General features: G+C 42.0%; 1 protein-coding gene and 1 pseudogene across 6 annotated transcripts in view; one reads left to right on the top strand and one right to left on the bottom strand.

Moving 5' to 3' along the window:
• The window catches only part of GNB4 (G protein subunit beta 4), an 87,795-nt gene that overhangs the window by 44,815 nt on the left and 28,495 nt on the right, over window positions 1-14,485 (bottom strand). The window lies entirely within an intron of this gene.
• On the top strand, window positions 2,299-2,665 carry LOC128567501 (60S ribosomal protein L31-like; annotated as a pseudogene).

Genomic DNA, 14,485 nt, shown 5'->3' with positions numbered 1-14,485 from the left:
CTTGCTCTACAGGAGTCACCCTGTGCTTACATGGGGCAGTTCTTAACCTAACCCTAGATTTTTGTGTATTAGTACAGCTCATCCCCAAGCTGCTCTATCATTCGGAAGAAGATCTGTACCGAGCATATGAGCCGGTTATGAGTACAATTAATAGAATTAAAAGAGAACTGGTCACTGCAATAACCCTAGCCATGCTCATGGGACTTAGCATAGCAGGGGCAGGTACAGGAATCTCATCCTTAGTTCTCCAAGATAAAAAACTATGGTGCCTTGCATGCTGCAATAGACTTAGACATAGAAAGAATTAAAAATTCCATCTTCCACCTTTAAGAATCTCTAACTTCCCTCTCTGAAGTAGTGCTCCAAAACAGGTGGGGGCTGGACTTGCTGTTCCTTCAGCAAGGTGGATTGTGTGCAGCCTTAAAAGAAGAATGCTGTTTTTATGCTGATCACTCGGGAGTAGTTAAGCAGTCAATGGAATGAGTAAGGGAAAGTCTGTGTAAAAGGAAACTCAAACGGGAACAGTCCCAGAGCTGGTATGAATCAGCAAATCCCCCTGGCTCACAACCTTAATTTCGACTATAGCAGGCCCACTTGTAATCCTATTACTACTGTTGACTTTTGGTCCCTGCATAATTAACAAGTTACTAGTCCTCATCCGATCCAGGATCAACGCAGTTCAAATAATGGTTTTATGGGCACAGTATACTCCCCTCAGCTGTGGATTCACTGGCGATGGCATAGAGCTAGGGCCCGTAGAACCTGCTGAAGACCCATGATTGGATCTTCTATGCACTAGAAAAGGGGGGAATGAAAGGACCAAACTAACTCCATTTTGTTAAAGCTAACTCCATTTTGTCTCACAGCCTTCACTGACCCCACTTTGCCCCACAGCCTTCAATTTGCAGCTGCATACCAAAGGTGATAGGCAACCTACTTCCTCCCCAACCCCCGGCTCCAGTATGTCTGCCCTGAACGATAACAGCACCCACCCTCGACCCCAGTAGTAGTAAATCTTTCCCCTAAGCAATCAGCCCAAGACAAACACTGTCTAGTTCCCTAAGCCCCTATTGCCCCCTACCTTTTTCCTTTCTGTATCCTTAAAACTGCTCTTCCCTCTGAGGTCAGGGCTTCTCTGCTCTCCTGCTGCGTCAGAAACGGAGAAGCCCAGGCCCGGGCTTGTGAATAAACCACCTCTTGCTTTTGCATCGGGCTTGGTCTTCGGGTGATTTATGAGGGGTACCCCGCGACTTGGGCACAACACTGTCTACTAAGAAATACTTTGCATTAGTTTAGAGGGCACCTCTTGTCTGAACAGACACCTCAAACTGAACCCCACTGCACCCCTACGTCTTCCTCATCTCAGTAAATGGGACCTTTGTTGACAGCACACACAGGCCAGCCACTCTCCTGTTTAGGCCTGTGCCCTGTCTTCTTGTCTACTATGAGGCTCAATGCCATTCCCAGTGAAATGTAAGCTCCCTAGGGGAAGGCCTCTGCTTGCTTTATTGGTCTCTACTAAGTGAACTAACCTGAAATAGCTTAAGAAATAAAGGCAAGGCCAGGCAGGATGGTTCAAGCCTGGAATCCCAGTTGAGGCATGTGGGATGCCTGAGCTCATGAGTTTGAGACCAGGCTGAGCAAGTGCAAGACCCAGTCTCTAAAACTAGCTGGGTGTTATTGTGGGACTATTTGGGACGCTGAGGCAAGAGGATCACTTGAGCCCAAGAGTTTAAAGTTGCTGTGAGCTATGATGCCACAGCACTCTACTGAGGGCAACAAGGTGAGACTCTGTCTAAAAAAAAAAAAAGAAAGAAAGGAAAATTCAATCTAAAGATTAAGTATAATTTCCAGAACCAAAAACCAGGAATATTACTACTGCAGGAAGATACCTCAGTCTTCTTTTTCTCTTCATATGTGTTTTGTTTTTCCTTTCTACAGAATGACTTTCTCTGCTTCTCAAGAATAAGAGCCAACTGTATATTTTTTTATCTCAAGATTGTAGCCCAAAATGATTGTCCCAACTCCAAATTCCCACAAAAGAGAATGTAATGTGTATATTCTTTTGTTCACATCAACTATGGTAAAAAAGATCTGTTATTTCAGAATTAACTTTATCTTCATTTTGTGACATTAAAAACTGCCAGTCTGCAATATCATTCTGGTCTCCAACTCCAGAGTTCAGGCAATCCTCACGCTTCGGCCTCCTAGTGTGCCAGGATTACAGGCATGAGCCATTGCACCCAACTGGAATATCATTCTTCCAAACTGATGATAACTGCTTCCTTTCCACTTGGCCCTGGCAGAATGGCTCCCACAAAGAAGGGTGGCGAGAAGAAGGGCCATTCTGCCATCAATGAGGTGGTGACCAGAGAATACACCATCAACATTCACAAGAACTTCGGGAAGCATGCCCCACAGGCACTCAGAGAGATCTGGAAATCTGCCATGAAGGAGATGGGGTCTCCAGATGTGCGCATTGATACCAGGCTCAACAAAGCCATCTGGGCCAAAAGCATAAGGACTGTCCCATACCATATCCGTATGTGGTTGTCCAGAAAAATGTAATGAAGATTCACCTAACAAGCTCTATGCTTTGGTTATCTATGTACCTGTTACTACTTTCAAAAATCTACAGTCAACGTGGATGAGAATTAACTCGTGATTATCAGACACATCAAATAAAGTTATAAAATCACACACAAAAAAATTAAAACAAGCTGACGATAACTAACACACAAGTTCTTCAGTCACATACCAATTGCGGGAGGGGGTCAGAGATGGTTTGTTGTCACCTGTCTCTGACCCCTCACCCACTGGTCTGCAACTCTTACCATCACAACGCTAGTGCCCTTGATATCCCCAGCCCAAAAGTCCTGGGAACTCTGATTTTGACACCTCTTTATTTCTGGATTCCAAAATACCCTGAGCAAGCAGTATTAGTTTAGGGCCCTACTACTTTCTTGATGTACTGGATGGGGCCCTAAAGGGTCTCAGAATTTTTTTTTTTTAATGACAGTTTATTTTATTTATTTATTTTTTTATTGTTGGGGATTCATTGAGGGTACAATAAGCCAGGTTACACTGATTGCAATTGTTAGGTAAAGTCCCTCTTGCAATCATGTCTTGCCCCCAGAAAGTGTGGCACACACCAGGGCCCCACCCCCCTCCCTCTGTCCAACCCAGGAATGGATTAACAAGCTGTGGTATATATATACCATGGAATACTATTCACCTATTAAAAAAAATGGAGACTTTACATCCTTCGTATTAACCTGGATGGAAGTGGAAGACATTATTCTTAGTAAAGCATCACAAGAGTGGAGAAGCATGAATCCTATGTACTCAATTTTGATATGAGGACAATTAATGACAATTAAGGTTATGGGGTGGGAGGAAAAGCAGAAAGAGGGAGAGGGTCTCAGAATTTTTAAGTGCATTCAGAACTACCTGGTACCCACCCTTACTGCTGCCCCCACCCCAAAGACTCTCTAAAGCAGGTGCTAGCTACAGCAGGAGTTACTTGGGACAGACTATGGCCTGTGCCAACTGAGTGAGACTTTCCAGGCTGAATGCCCAAGTGGATGTAGCTACTATGCATAGAAATGGCAAAGACAAAGCGGTCCCCTTTCCCACCACTGCTCCGTGGATGAGGGACTCCCAGGAGAGGCAATCTGCATGGCACCAAGCGCTCCTTTACACACCTGCTGGGAATGCCAAGAACACAAGGCCCTAGTGGCCTCACCTGGGCCATCTCTCAGGGATGAATTTAAAAGGAGCAACCTTGAGGGATAAGACGTTATCTCCCACGAGACAGAGAGTGGGCTCACTTCTGCTTACTATAAACGTGGCAAGTCTCATGTACACACAGCACCCCCTTGGGATGCTGTGTCACCTCCTGGGGACTAGGAGTATGGGAGCCAAACCAACATCAGGCCCTCTACCTGCTGTGCTGTCATAAAATCTTTACCAAGGAGTCTCACATCTTCTGCCAGCAGCCAGGAAAGAGTTAATTGATTAGCTGTAAAGTAGGTAAAAATCCTAGCCCTCTGCAGTCCTTGACAGGGGCGAGAGTCATAGGAAAAAAGATGAGGAGGCCAATGTGAGAAACAGTGAGGTGGCAGCACGTCCTTTCTCATCCAGATTAGATTCCAGGTCCAGCACTTCATCAAGAATTTCACCAATAGGCTGGGCACGGTGGCTTATGCCTCTAGTCCCAGCACTCCGGGAGGCCAAGGCAGGTGGGCTGCCTGAGCTCACAGGTTTGAGACCAGCCTCAGCAAGAGTGAGACCTGTCTCTAAAAATAGCTGGGCATTGTGGTGGGCACCTATAGTCCCAGCTACTTGGGAGGTTGAGGCAAGAGAATCGCTTGAGCCCAAGAGTTTGAGGTTGCTGTGAACTGTGACACCACATCACTCTATGGAGGGCGACAAAGTAAGACTCCATCTCAAAAAAAAAGAAAAAAAGTATTTCACCAATTCAAAAGCCCTGCCCCCCACCCCTCTATCTTGTCACACTGGATAGACAAAGTCACACCCTTGGATGAACTCAGCTACTCAAGTGAATCAACAATGGGGCCTGCCAGCTCTACCATAAATTCCTATCACCAACTCAGCTCGCTTCAGCAGTGCCTGGGAATACTGTGCAGCTTCGGTCATGTTTCCACTCCTGGTATCAACAGTGCCTGTGTCTTTGCTCTCTTTCCAGTCTTCTGACCTTCTTACAACCCCCTGGCAGCAGATGACTCTGCCTTCCATATCACAGAGGAAGCAGAAGCCATCAAAGATGAAATTTCCATTTCCCACTGCGGGACACAGGGAACTGCACACACATGACTCATGATCATACTCTCCTTCCCTTCTACTATTGGAGCCAACCTCTCTGCTCTTTGGGCCAATTCCTCCACTGCAGATTTAAAATCTTACCTTTTCTATTATCTTCTAGTATACTACTCTTAATTTTTTCTACTTCTAATCTTTTTACTAAGAAAATGTTCTGCCTGGGTGTGATGGCTCACGCCCGTAATCCTAACACTCTGGGAGGCCAAGGTGGGTAGACCATTTGAGCTCAAGAGTTTGAGACAAGCCTGAGCAAGACTGAGACCATGTCTCTAAAAAATAGCCAGGTGTTGTGGTGGGCACCTGCAGTCCCAGGTACTTGGAAAGCTGAGGGAAGAGGATCACTTGAGGCCAAAACTTTGAGGTTGCTGTGAGCTATGACGATACAGCACTCTACCCAGGGTGACAAAGTAAAACTCAAAAAAAAAGTAAGTAAATCAAGTAAAAATCAAAAAAAAAAAAAAATTAACCAGGCACCTGCAGTCCCAGCTACTTGGGAGGCTGAGATAGGAGGACCACCTGAACCTAGGAAGCTGATGTTGCTCCATCTGTGTGATGCCACAGCACTGTACCCTGGACAACAGATTAAGACTCTGTCTCAGAAAAAAAAAGTAAAGAAATTTTTCTAACAAACCGGTTTTAAAAATGTTAACTTTTTTGGCTGTACTTATTTCAACTTTTCTATTTTTGCTGAAGTATTTTTATTTTTTTCTCAACAAAATATCTCTCATATTTATCACTGAACCAGCGCAAAGCACATACAGAAAGAAGAAAGAAAAACATTTTCCCAATAAAACATGTCCAACTGCCCAGATAGTGGTGACGGTTTCCACTTAATATGGTAAGATGACAGTGACACAGCACAGTAAGTGTGCACTCTTGTGTGCAACTCCTTATAGACCCAGTGTCTTCTCTTGTAATTGTATCTGATTTTATTACCAGTTTTTGTCCAAATCCACTGGGGTGTGGAGCAATTTTGCTTTTATTTCTTGGCCAGGAATCACATGACCCTGAAAATCTTGTGAGGAGACACAGCCAGAAATGGAGTCAGCCACACACAACGTGACAGTGGAGAACACTCAACTAAGCTTGAGACTCTGACCCCTCTAGAGTTAAGTGTACATCTCTAAGAATAACAGGACTTTTTTTCCCTAAAACCACAATACCATTATCATAGCTATCAAATAGCCTTTGTTTTGTTTTGTTTTGCAGTTTTTGGCTGGGGCTGGGTTTGAACCCACCACCTCCAGCATATGGGCCGGCGCCCTACTCCTTTGAGGCATAGGCACCACCCAAATAGCCATTATTTAATATCTAACACCCCATGGATTTTTCAATTTACCCCAACTCTTCCACCTGTATCTTTTTACAATGGATTTGTTCAAATTAGGATCCAAATAAGAACTACCTGATGCATTTGTGCATGGCTCGCTCCATCTAGAAGTATCCACCTCCTGCTTTCTATTTTTTCTCTGATGCTGACTGTGCCACACTCCAGTGCCTCCCTGCAGTACTGTTTAAACTGTTTCTCTGTCCTCTCCATTGCCTACACACTGGAAGTCAGAGCTAAGGCTGGATTATACTCAGGTTTGATGTATTTGTAAAAAATCTCTCTAGGTGATGCTGCAGACTTCATACTCAAGTCTAGTATGCGACACTGAATTTAACTGTTTCTGCCTCTATTAATGAAGATAAGATTTGTCAGGGTGCTTGGGTGTTAACAGCTTCATCTGCCTATATAAAGTTATAATCCCCCACTTTCACCCAGCAAGCAATTTGTGGGGAACCTTTCACTTTCAACTGGACCCTGTCTATGCCCAGGTCCTACCCTCAAAACAAACAAACAAAAAGAATTCCTAGACACCACATTTCACCCATCCATCACTTACAGTCCCTTCTCTCCCCTGCATTAGGAACTTTGAAAGAGGGCTGCCTAGACATGGCCCCGTTTGCTCACATGGAATTCTGAATTCTCACCCCTCATTCATGTGCAGCAGTCTTCAGCAAAGTGTGAGTAGGCATGAGGGAGAGGGAACAGGGAACCGGCAGTTGCAGGCAGGGGCTGTTGGAGGAATGTTGCCAAGCTGCAAAATCAGAACCCTTGTGATGCTTGTGCCAGACAACTGCAATCTTTCTTTGGATGTCTGGAAAGAAATGTCAAAGCCTCCCTTTCTCCCCCTTTCTTTTCTGCTGCTAAAAAAAGGAACTAACTTTTCACTCTTAAACAAAAAATAAACCAATTAGGTTTGTCACTTTGGAGAGAGAAAGAGCATGTTGATTACACAGGTTTGTTGGTTTTTTTATTCTCATCCAACAGTGGCAAGATTCCTAAGAATACGATAGAGTCTGGTGTAGACAAAAAGATTACTGACTATTTCTAGGAGAGCCTAGAAGCTGACTAGTGTAAAATAAGATACCTAATAGAAGTCCTAGTAAAATATGTTTTGAAAGTGAGGATACACAGAAGTGACCAATCTGTGTACTGACGTGTGTGTGTGTGCTACGACTACAAAAGTTTCGAATTCTTGGGAACAACATTATTCTATCGGGTATAGTTTAGTAGTACGTCCTTCAAACACACACCTAAAGCATGTTCAGATTCAGGGAAGTCCTTATTTTGACCTGTAGAAAAAAAAAGTCATTTTACTACTTGCCTTTCTGACGTTCTTTGACAACCATAGTTTAAGAAGGGATAGAAATAAATGATGTGGGAAAATATTTTCTAAAACTCTGTGAATCCCATGTGTGGGAAAGAAAAATATAGAAAGTCAGAGACAGGAAGAAAATCAGTAAGGCAAACAATCACCTCCACTATGTCCCAGTCAGGCTGACTAGCTGCAGCAGAAATGAACTTGGGAATCTTCCTTGTTTAAAGCTTAATATAATCGGCTTGGCACCCAAAGCACAGTGGTTATGGCACCAGCCACATACATACACCAAGGGTGGCAGGTCCGAACCCGGTCCTGGCCAGCTAAACAACAATGACAACCGCAACAAAAAATAGCCGGGCGTTGTTGCAGGCGCCCGTAGTCCCAGCTACTTGGGAGGCTGAGGCAAAAGAATTGCTTAAGCCTAAGAGTTTGAGGTTACTGTGCGCTGTGATGCTACAGCAGTCTACCCAGGGGGACAGCTTCAGACTCTGTCTCAAAAAATAAAATAAAATAAAATAAAGCTTAAAATAATGAAGACCAAGCCTGAGTGGGAATAAACCCCACAAAAATCTTGCAGTGAATTAATGAACAAGGTGGGGGGAACAGGAAGGGATTATAGACAGAAAATAAAGTTTTCCATTTATGCTGGTTATACATATAATAGACAATTGAGTGAGAGTTTCCACAAGAACCAGAAAATCCAGATCAGGTAAATGGGCCCAATGCTGAAGACAAGGAGGCATCAAGGATGCTTTAAAAAAAAAAAAAAGAAAGAAAAAATACAGCTTCCAACACATGGCAGCAGAATCTCCCTAAAGGCTTACAAAACAGCTGCACCTCCAAGTCCTACCACACACATCTGCTGCTGCTGATTTTTATAATTATTTCTATTTATAAAAAGACTAGGAAGAGAAGAAAAGGTCAACTATAAGAGGAGATTCAGCTGGGTAAATACTGTGTATGATGAGAAGACAATTTCTCCTCTACCCCCAAAAGATAAAAAGGCTGGGCATGGTAGCTCATGCCTATAATCCCAGCACTTTGGGAGGCAGAGATAAGAGGATTGCTTGAGACCTGGAGTTTAATACCAGCCTGGACAACATAGTAAGACCCCATTTCTACGAAAAAAAAATTTAAAAACTTAGCCAGGCATGGTGATGTGCCTACTGTAGTCCCAGTTATTTAGGAGACTTAGACAGGAGGATCACTTGAGCCCAGGAGTGCAAGGTTACAGTGACCTATCATGGCACCACTGTACTCTAGCCTGGGCAAAAGAACAAGATCCTATTTCAAAATAAGATAAGTTAAAAAGAAAAATCACGCCACAGACTGGGAAAAGACAGTTGCAAACTAAAATTCAAATAAATGATGAGCATCTATAGTTTTAAAAGCAATTCCTTCAAATAAATAATACAAAAGATGAGCAATCCATGAAAAATAAGACAAGGTATGAACTGGCAAACCACAGCAGGAAAAGCTGCAAAGGTCAATACATAAAGGAAAAGGTACTCAGGCAGCACCTGTGACTCAGTGGGTAGGCCACCAGCCCCATAAACCAAGGGTTGATGGGTTCGAACCTGGCTGTGGCCAGCTAAAACAGCAGGGGCAACTGCAACAAAAAACAGCCGGGTGTTGTGGCAGGCACCTGTAGTTGCAGGTACTTGGGAGGCTGAGGCAAGAGAATCGCCTAAGCCCAAGAGCTGGAGGTTGCTCTTGGCTGTGATGCCATGCCACTCTACCGAGGGCGACAAAAAGGAGACTCTGTCTCAAAAAAAAAAAGAAGAAAGAAAGAAAAGAAAAGATACTCAGCCTCAGTAATCAGGGAGAGGTAAACTAAAGTCCAATTTTAGTCCTATTGACTAAATTGATTGACAAAATTTTTATCTCAACCAAGGGCTGGGGCAAAGTTGTATAAAAATGGTTACTTGTATTCTGGTGAGAAAACCCTTTGGAAAGCAATTTGGCAACATCTAACAAAGGTGATGATATATGTATCTTTCAAATTGACAATTTATTTTAGTGTCCACTAGACACTCTAGCAGATATGCTCAAACCTGTAATAATACTAAACTAGACACTAATGCCCACTGACAGGAGAATGGGTTACTGCAGTGGTTCACAGTGATTATTACACAGCAATAAAAATAAACTACTGTTATATACAACATAGAGGAATCAAAAATAACATTGAAACAAAAAAAGGAAAAAGTTCCAGAAGATACATACGAGCATCATATCCCTTTTACAAAACTCAAAAACAACAATAATATATTGTTTAAGAGTATAATTTTTACAGCAAGGGAATTATAAAGCAGTATGAAGTAGGAACACAAAAGTAGTAGCAAGAATTTCTGAATTCTTGCCTTGGGTACTTGCTTTACAGGTGTTTATATATCATTAAGAAGCAAACACATGTATAAAAGTGAATGGATCAAAGGTGAGTATATTGACCCACGATCGGCGCCTGCCCAGACCTCCAGAAGAGCTGTGCCGCGACCAGTGACCCGTGCCCACCAGGCCTCCATATACCCTGACCAGGAACTCAAGGAGCCACGCAACCCCACATCCTACCTCCAGTACCCTCCCTGCCTCCACACCAGCCCGCTCGTCTGGCCAGGGACTCTGGTAGCAGCGTGCCCTCTGGAACCCTCCCTGTCTCTGCGTGGAGCCCTTCTCCTGGCCAGAGACTGCTGGAGCCTTGGGCCCTCTGTGCCAAAGTCACTGGGTGCCAGGCACTCCCAGAACCGTGTGCACCACCCCCCACCCTGTTGCTGGATCCGGGTGTGTCACACTCTAGAGCTACTCCCACAACCAGAACTCCTTGGCTGGGGCAGCCCCAGAGGAGCTTTACAGGGTAACTCCCTACAAAGATCCAGCAACAATAGAGTGATCCTGCTAGGGTCTAATCTTGGAGAGACACCTCCCCAACTCTGAGGACGGCCAGAGGCAACAGTGAAAAACAATCATGAGGCAAAATCAATGGAAATACTCTGGCAATATGAATAACCCCCTAAGGAACAAGGGGGGATCTATTGAGATCTAAGAGTAGATCAATCCCCTAAGGAACAATGGGGCAGACACAGCACAAGATCCCATGCACAAACAAATAGCTGAGATGTCAGAAATCGAATTCAGAATCTGGATAGCAAATAAGATTGAATTAAAATTCCAAGCAGTAACCCAAAAGATGTCTCAAGAATTCAACGAATTCAAAGACCAAATGACCAAAGACTTTGACACATTGAGACAAGAAGTTGCAGCCCTCAAAGATCTGAGAAACACAGTAGAATCCCTCAGTAACAGAATGAAGCAAGCAGAAGAAAGGATTTCTGACATTGAAGACAAAGTTTTCAAATGCTTCCAAACTCTGAAAGAGGAAGAGAAATAGAGGGCAAAAACAGATCACTCTCTCAGAGAGCTCTGGGATAATTTGAAGAAAATCAATATTCATCGTATAGGGATCCCCAAAAGCAATGAAGTAGCTTCACAAGGCACAGAGTCTCTTCTCCATGAGATTATGAAAGAGAACTTTCCAGACATGCCAAGAGATTCTAAAATTCAGGTAGCAGACAGTTTCAGAACTCCAGCATGACTCAACCCGAATAAGACATCCCCCAGACACATCATAATCAATTTCACTAAAGTTAATATGAAGGAGAAAATTCTGAAAGCAGCCAGACTAAAGAAAACCATTACCTATAAGGAAAAGAATATTAGAATAACTGCAGGTCACTCTGCTGAAACCTTTCAAACTAAAAGAGGATGGTCATTGACTTTTAATCTCCTAAAACAAAATAAGTTTCAACCCAGGATCCTGTATCCAGCTAAACTCAGTTTCATTTATGATGGAGAAATTAAATACTTCAATGACATTCACATGTTGAAGAAACTTGCCATAACTAAACCTGCTCTCCAGGTTATCCTCCATAAAGACCAGCATAATCCTCCACCACAAAAGTAAACCCACCCAGAAAATTTTGATCAAATTCCAACTTCCACAGTCACAAAAGATTAAAAATGTCCACTGGACTCTCGAAAGGCTTATCAATATTCTCAATTAATGTGAATGGTTTAAATTGTCCTCTAAAGAGGCACAGGCTGGCTGACTGGATACAAAAACTCGAGCCAGATATCTGCTGCATACAAGAATCTCATCTTACATTAAAAGACAAATATAGACTCAAGGTGAAGGGATGGTCATCTATACAACAGGCAAATGGAAAGCAGAAAAAAGTAGGCATTGCAATCCTATTCACAGATGCAATAGGCTTTAAACCAACCAAAATAAGGAAGGATAAGAATGGACACTTCATATTTGTTATAGGCAATACTCAATATGATATTTCAATTATTAATATTTATGCACCCAACCAGAACGCACCTCAATTTATAAGAGAAACTCAAACAGACATGAGCAACTCGATTTCCTGCAGTTCCATAGTAGTTGGAGATTTTAACACCCCTTTTAGCAGTGCTGGATAGATCCTCCAAAAAGAAGCTAAGCAAAGAAATTTTAGATTTAAACTTAACCAATCAACACCTGGACTTAACAGACATCTATAGAACATTTCATACCAACAAAACTGAATACATATTCTTCTCATCAGCCCACAGAATGTACTCCAAAATTGACCACATCCTAGGCCACAAATCTAACCTCAGCAAATTAAAAAAAAAAAAAAATAGAAATTATTCCTTGCATCTTCTCAGACCATCATGGAATAAAAGTTGAACTCAAAACAACAGGAATCTGCATACCCATACAAAAACATGGAAGCTAAATAACCTTATGCTGAAGGATAGACGGTTTATAGACGAGATTAAGAAGGAAATCACCAAATTTTTGGAACAAAACAATAATTAAGACATGAATTATCAGAACCTCTGGAATACTGCAAAGGCAGTCCTAAGAGGGAAATTTATAGCACTGCAAGCCTTCCTCAAGAAAATGGGGGGGAGGTGGGTAGAGGGAAAGAGATTGGTGGGATTACACCAGCGGTGCATGGTATATGTGAAACTTGGTAAATATGGAATGTAAGTGTCTTGGCACAGTAACTGAGAGAATGCCAGGAAGGCTATGCTAACCAGTGTGATGAAAGTGTGTCAAATGGTCTGTGAAGCTAGTGAATGATGCCCCATGATCATATCAATGTACACAGCTATGATTTAATAAAAAAGAAAGAAAGAAAGAAAACGGAAAGAGAGGAAGTTAATAACTTAATGGGACATCTGAAGAAACTGGAGAAGTGCTACGGATCGCTCAGTCAGTGGGTTTCAGTCCGAGGGAGTGCAGGGAGAAGGAACGAGGAAAGTTGAGAGGTCGGCGCAGGAAAAATGACAGACTGCCACACAGCATGTGATGAAGGAAGCAGCTGTGAATTTATTGGGTATACATGTTGGTATTTATACATTTTTACAGAGCTTACATAATGCAATCTTTTTGCTTACGTGTGCGGGTTATCTTTGCGTTTACAAGTGTGATTTATCATGCATTGTTATGTTTTAACGTTCCGCTTCTGGAGGGTGGCGGTTATTAGTCAACTTTGTCTGCTTTCTCCTATCTCAGTTTCTTATTATCTTTTTAGAACAGCTTGACATCTTCTTTATGTTAATGCTTGACTAATTTTACATTTACTATTTGATCTTATTGTTATTGATAATTATAATTTTGATTTAGAGTAAATTCCTTGACAAGTATTATTTTTCCTATTGATTTTTATTATGTGTGACAATTGGTGAAACAAGATGTTCTGAACAGGACTTTATGGTGGGTGGATGTTTCAGTGACTTTGTAACTTATGTAGATAATTTGTATTTCATGTCCTTGGGCTTATCGTCTTAGCTCACTGGTGGGAAAACATCTTTATGTGCTCATTGTTGGTGCCACTGAGTTTAGCAGCTCACAAGGCTGTGCTCTATCTGGATTAGTAGTGCATTGTGCTCATTCTTAGGAAAGCACATATTGACAATTTATCAGAACAAACAGACTTCTGGTACAGGATGACAAACACATGAGTAGACGCCACAATCTTTAAACTTAAGCGGGTAACTGAGCATGCTAGGCAACATTTCTGATGCTGTGCATACTGGGGGCAGCTGGGGGCAAAGCTCCGGGGAGCACAAACCACCTTCCCGTCGTTCTGTAACGCGGACAGCACTGCCTCACTACGGCTATATGCCGTGGGTGCGGCATTTCCCCCTTTTTTGTTTTTAAACCGCAGTTCAAAGACTTCTTGGCGTATAGAGATAATAGAGGAAAACAGATACTGTATGAGACATGGTAACAACAACACAACACAAAATGACAAACAACTAATAATGGTTATGAGCACAATATACTGGATCCAGTTAAGAGGATTGAGTGCTTTAAACTCATTAAAGATTGAGCTAATGTGTTAAGAGAAGTTACTGGTAAGTGAGCTTGACTTAGGGCTGTAATATCTTGTTGTAAGCCGTGTAAATCATGTGTTATATTATTGTTTCTCCAAACACCTTGTAAATGTGCTTGCACTTTACTCCATGATTCAGACATGTTGTATGGTAAAGGTGTAATGTAAATGGCTTGAAATGTTGAGTGACATTTTGTTTGTAGTTTCTGTTGTATGTACTTAATGTTCTGACCTAAAGTTAAGACTACCTTTTTTAACACATTTAATTTAGTTTTAAGCTTATTATCTATATTAGTTTGTGTCATTAATGTTAAAGTTATATTATTGCCAAGAGTATTGACATAGTATGTTGTATGCATTTGTTGCACTAAAGTTGTAGTAGTTACAGCAAAAGTAGTGATTATAGAAATTAAAGCTGCAATGCCTAAAATTAAAGCTGTTACAAATTTTTTAGGTCTAATTAATTCATTAAGTGTTTTTAACACTTGTAATGCTGTATTATCATACTATGGATTGTTTTGTAGATTTACAGGTAACATTACATAAGAAGGTTTTTTTTATAATTAACATAACATTTACTTGTTTATCATGTTGAATATTAAAGGA

Source organism: Nycticebus coucang, chromosome 16, assembly GCF_027406575.1.
Source record: "Nycticebus coucang isolate mNycCou1 chromosome 16, mNycCou1.pri, whole genome shotgun sequence".
NCBI classification, from domain to species: Eukaryota; Metazoa; Chordata; class Mammalia; order Primates; family Lorisidae; genus Nycticebus; species Nycticebus coucang.
The sequence above is the reverse complement of the archived record's forward strand: the minus strand, read 5'-3'. Positions and strand labels throughout refer to the sequence as shown.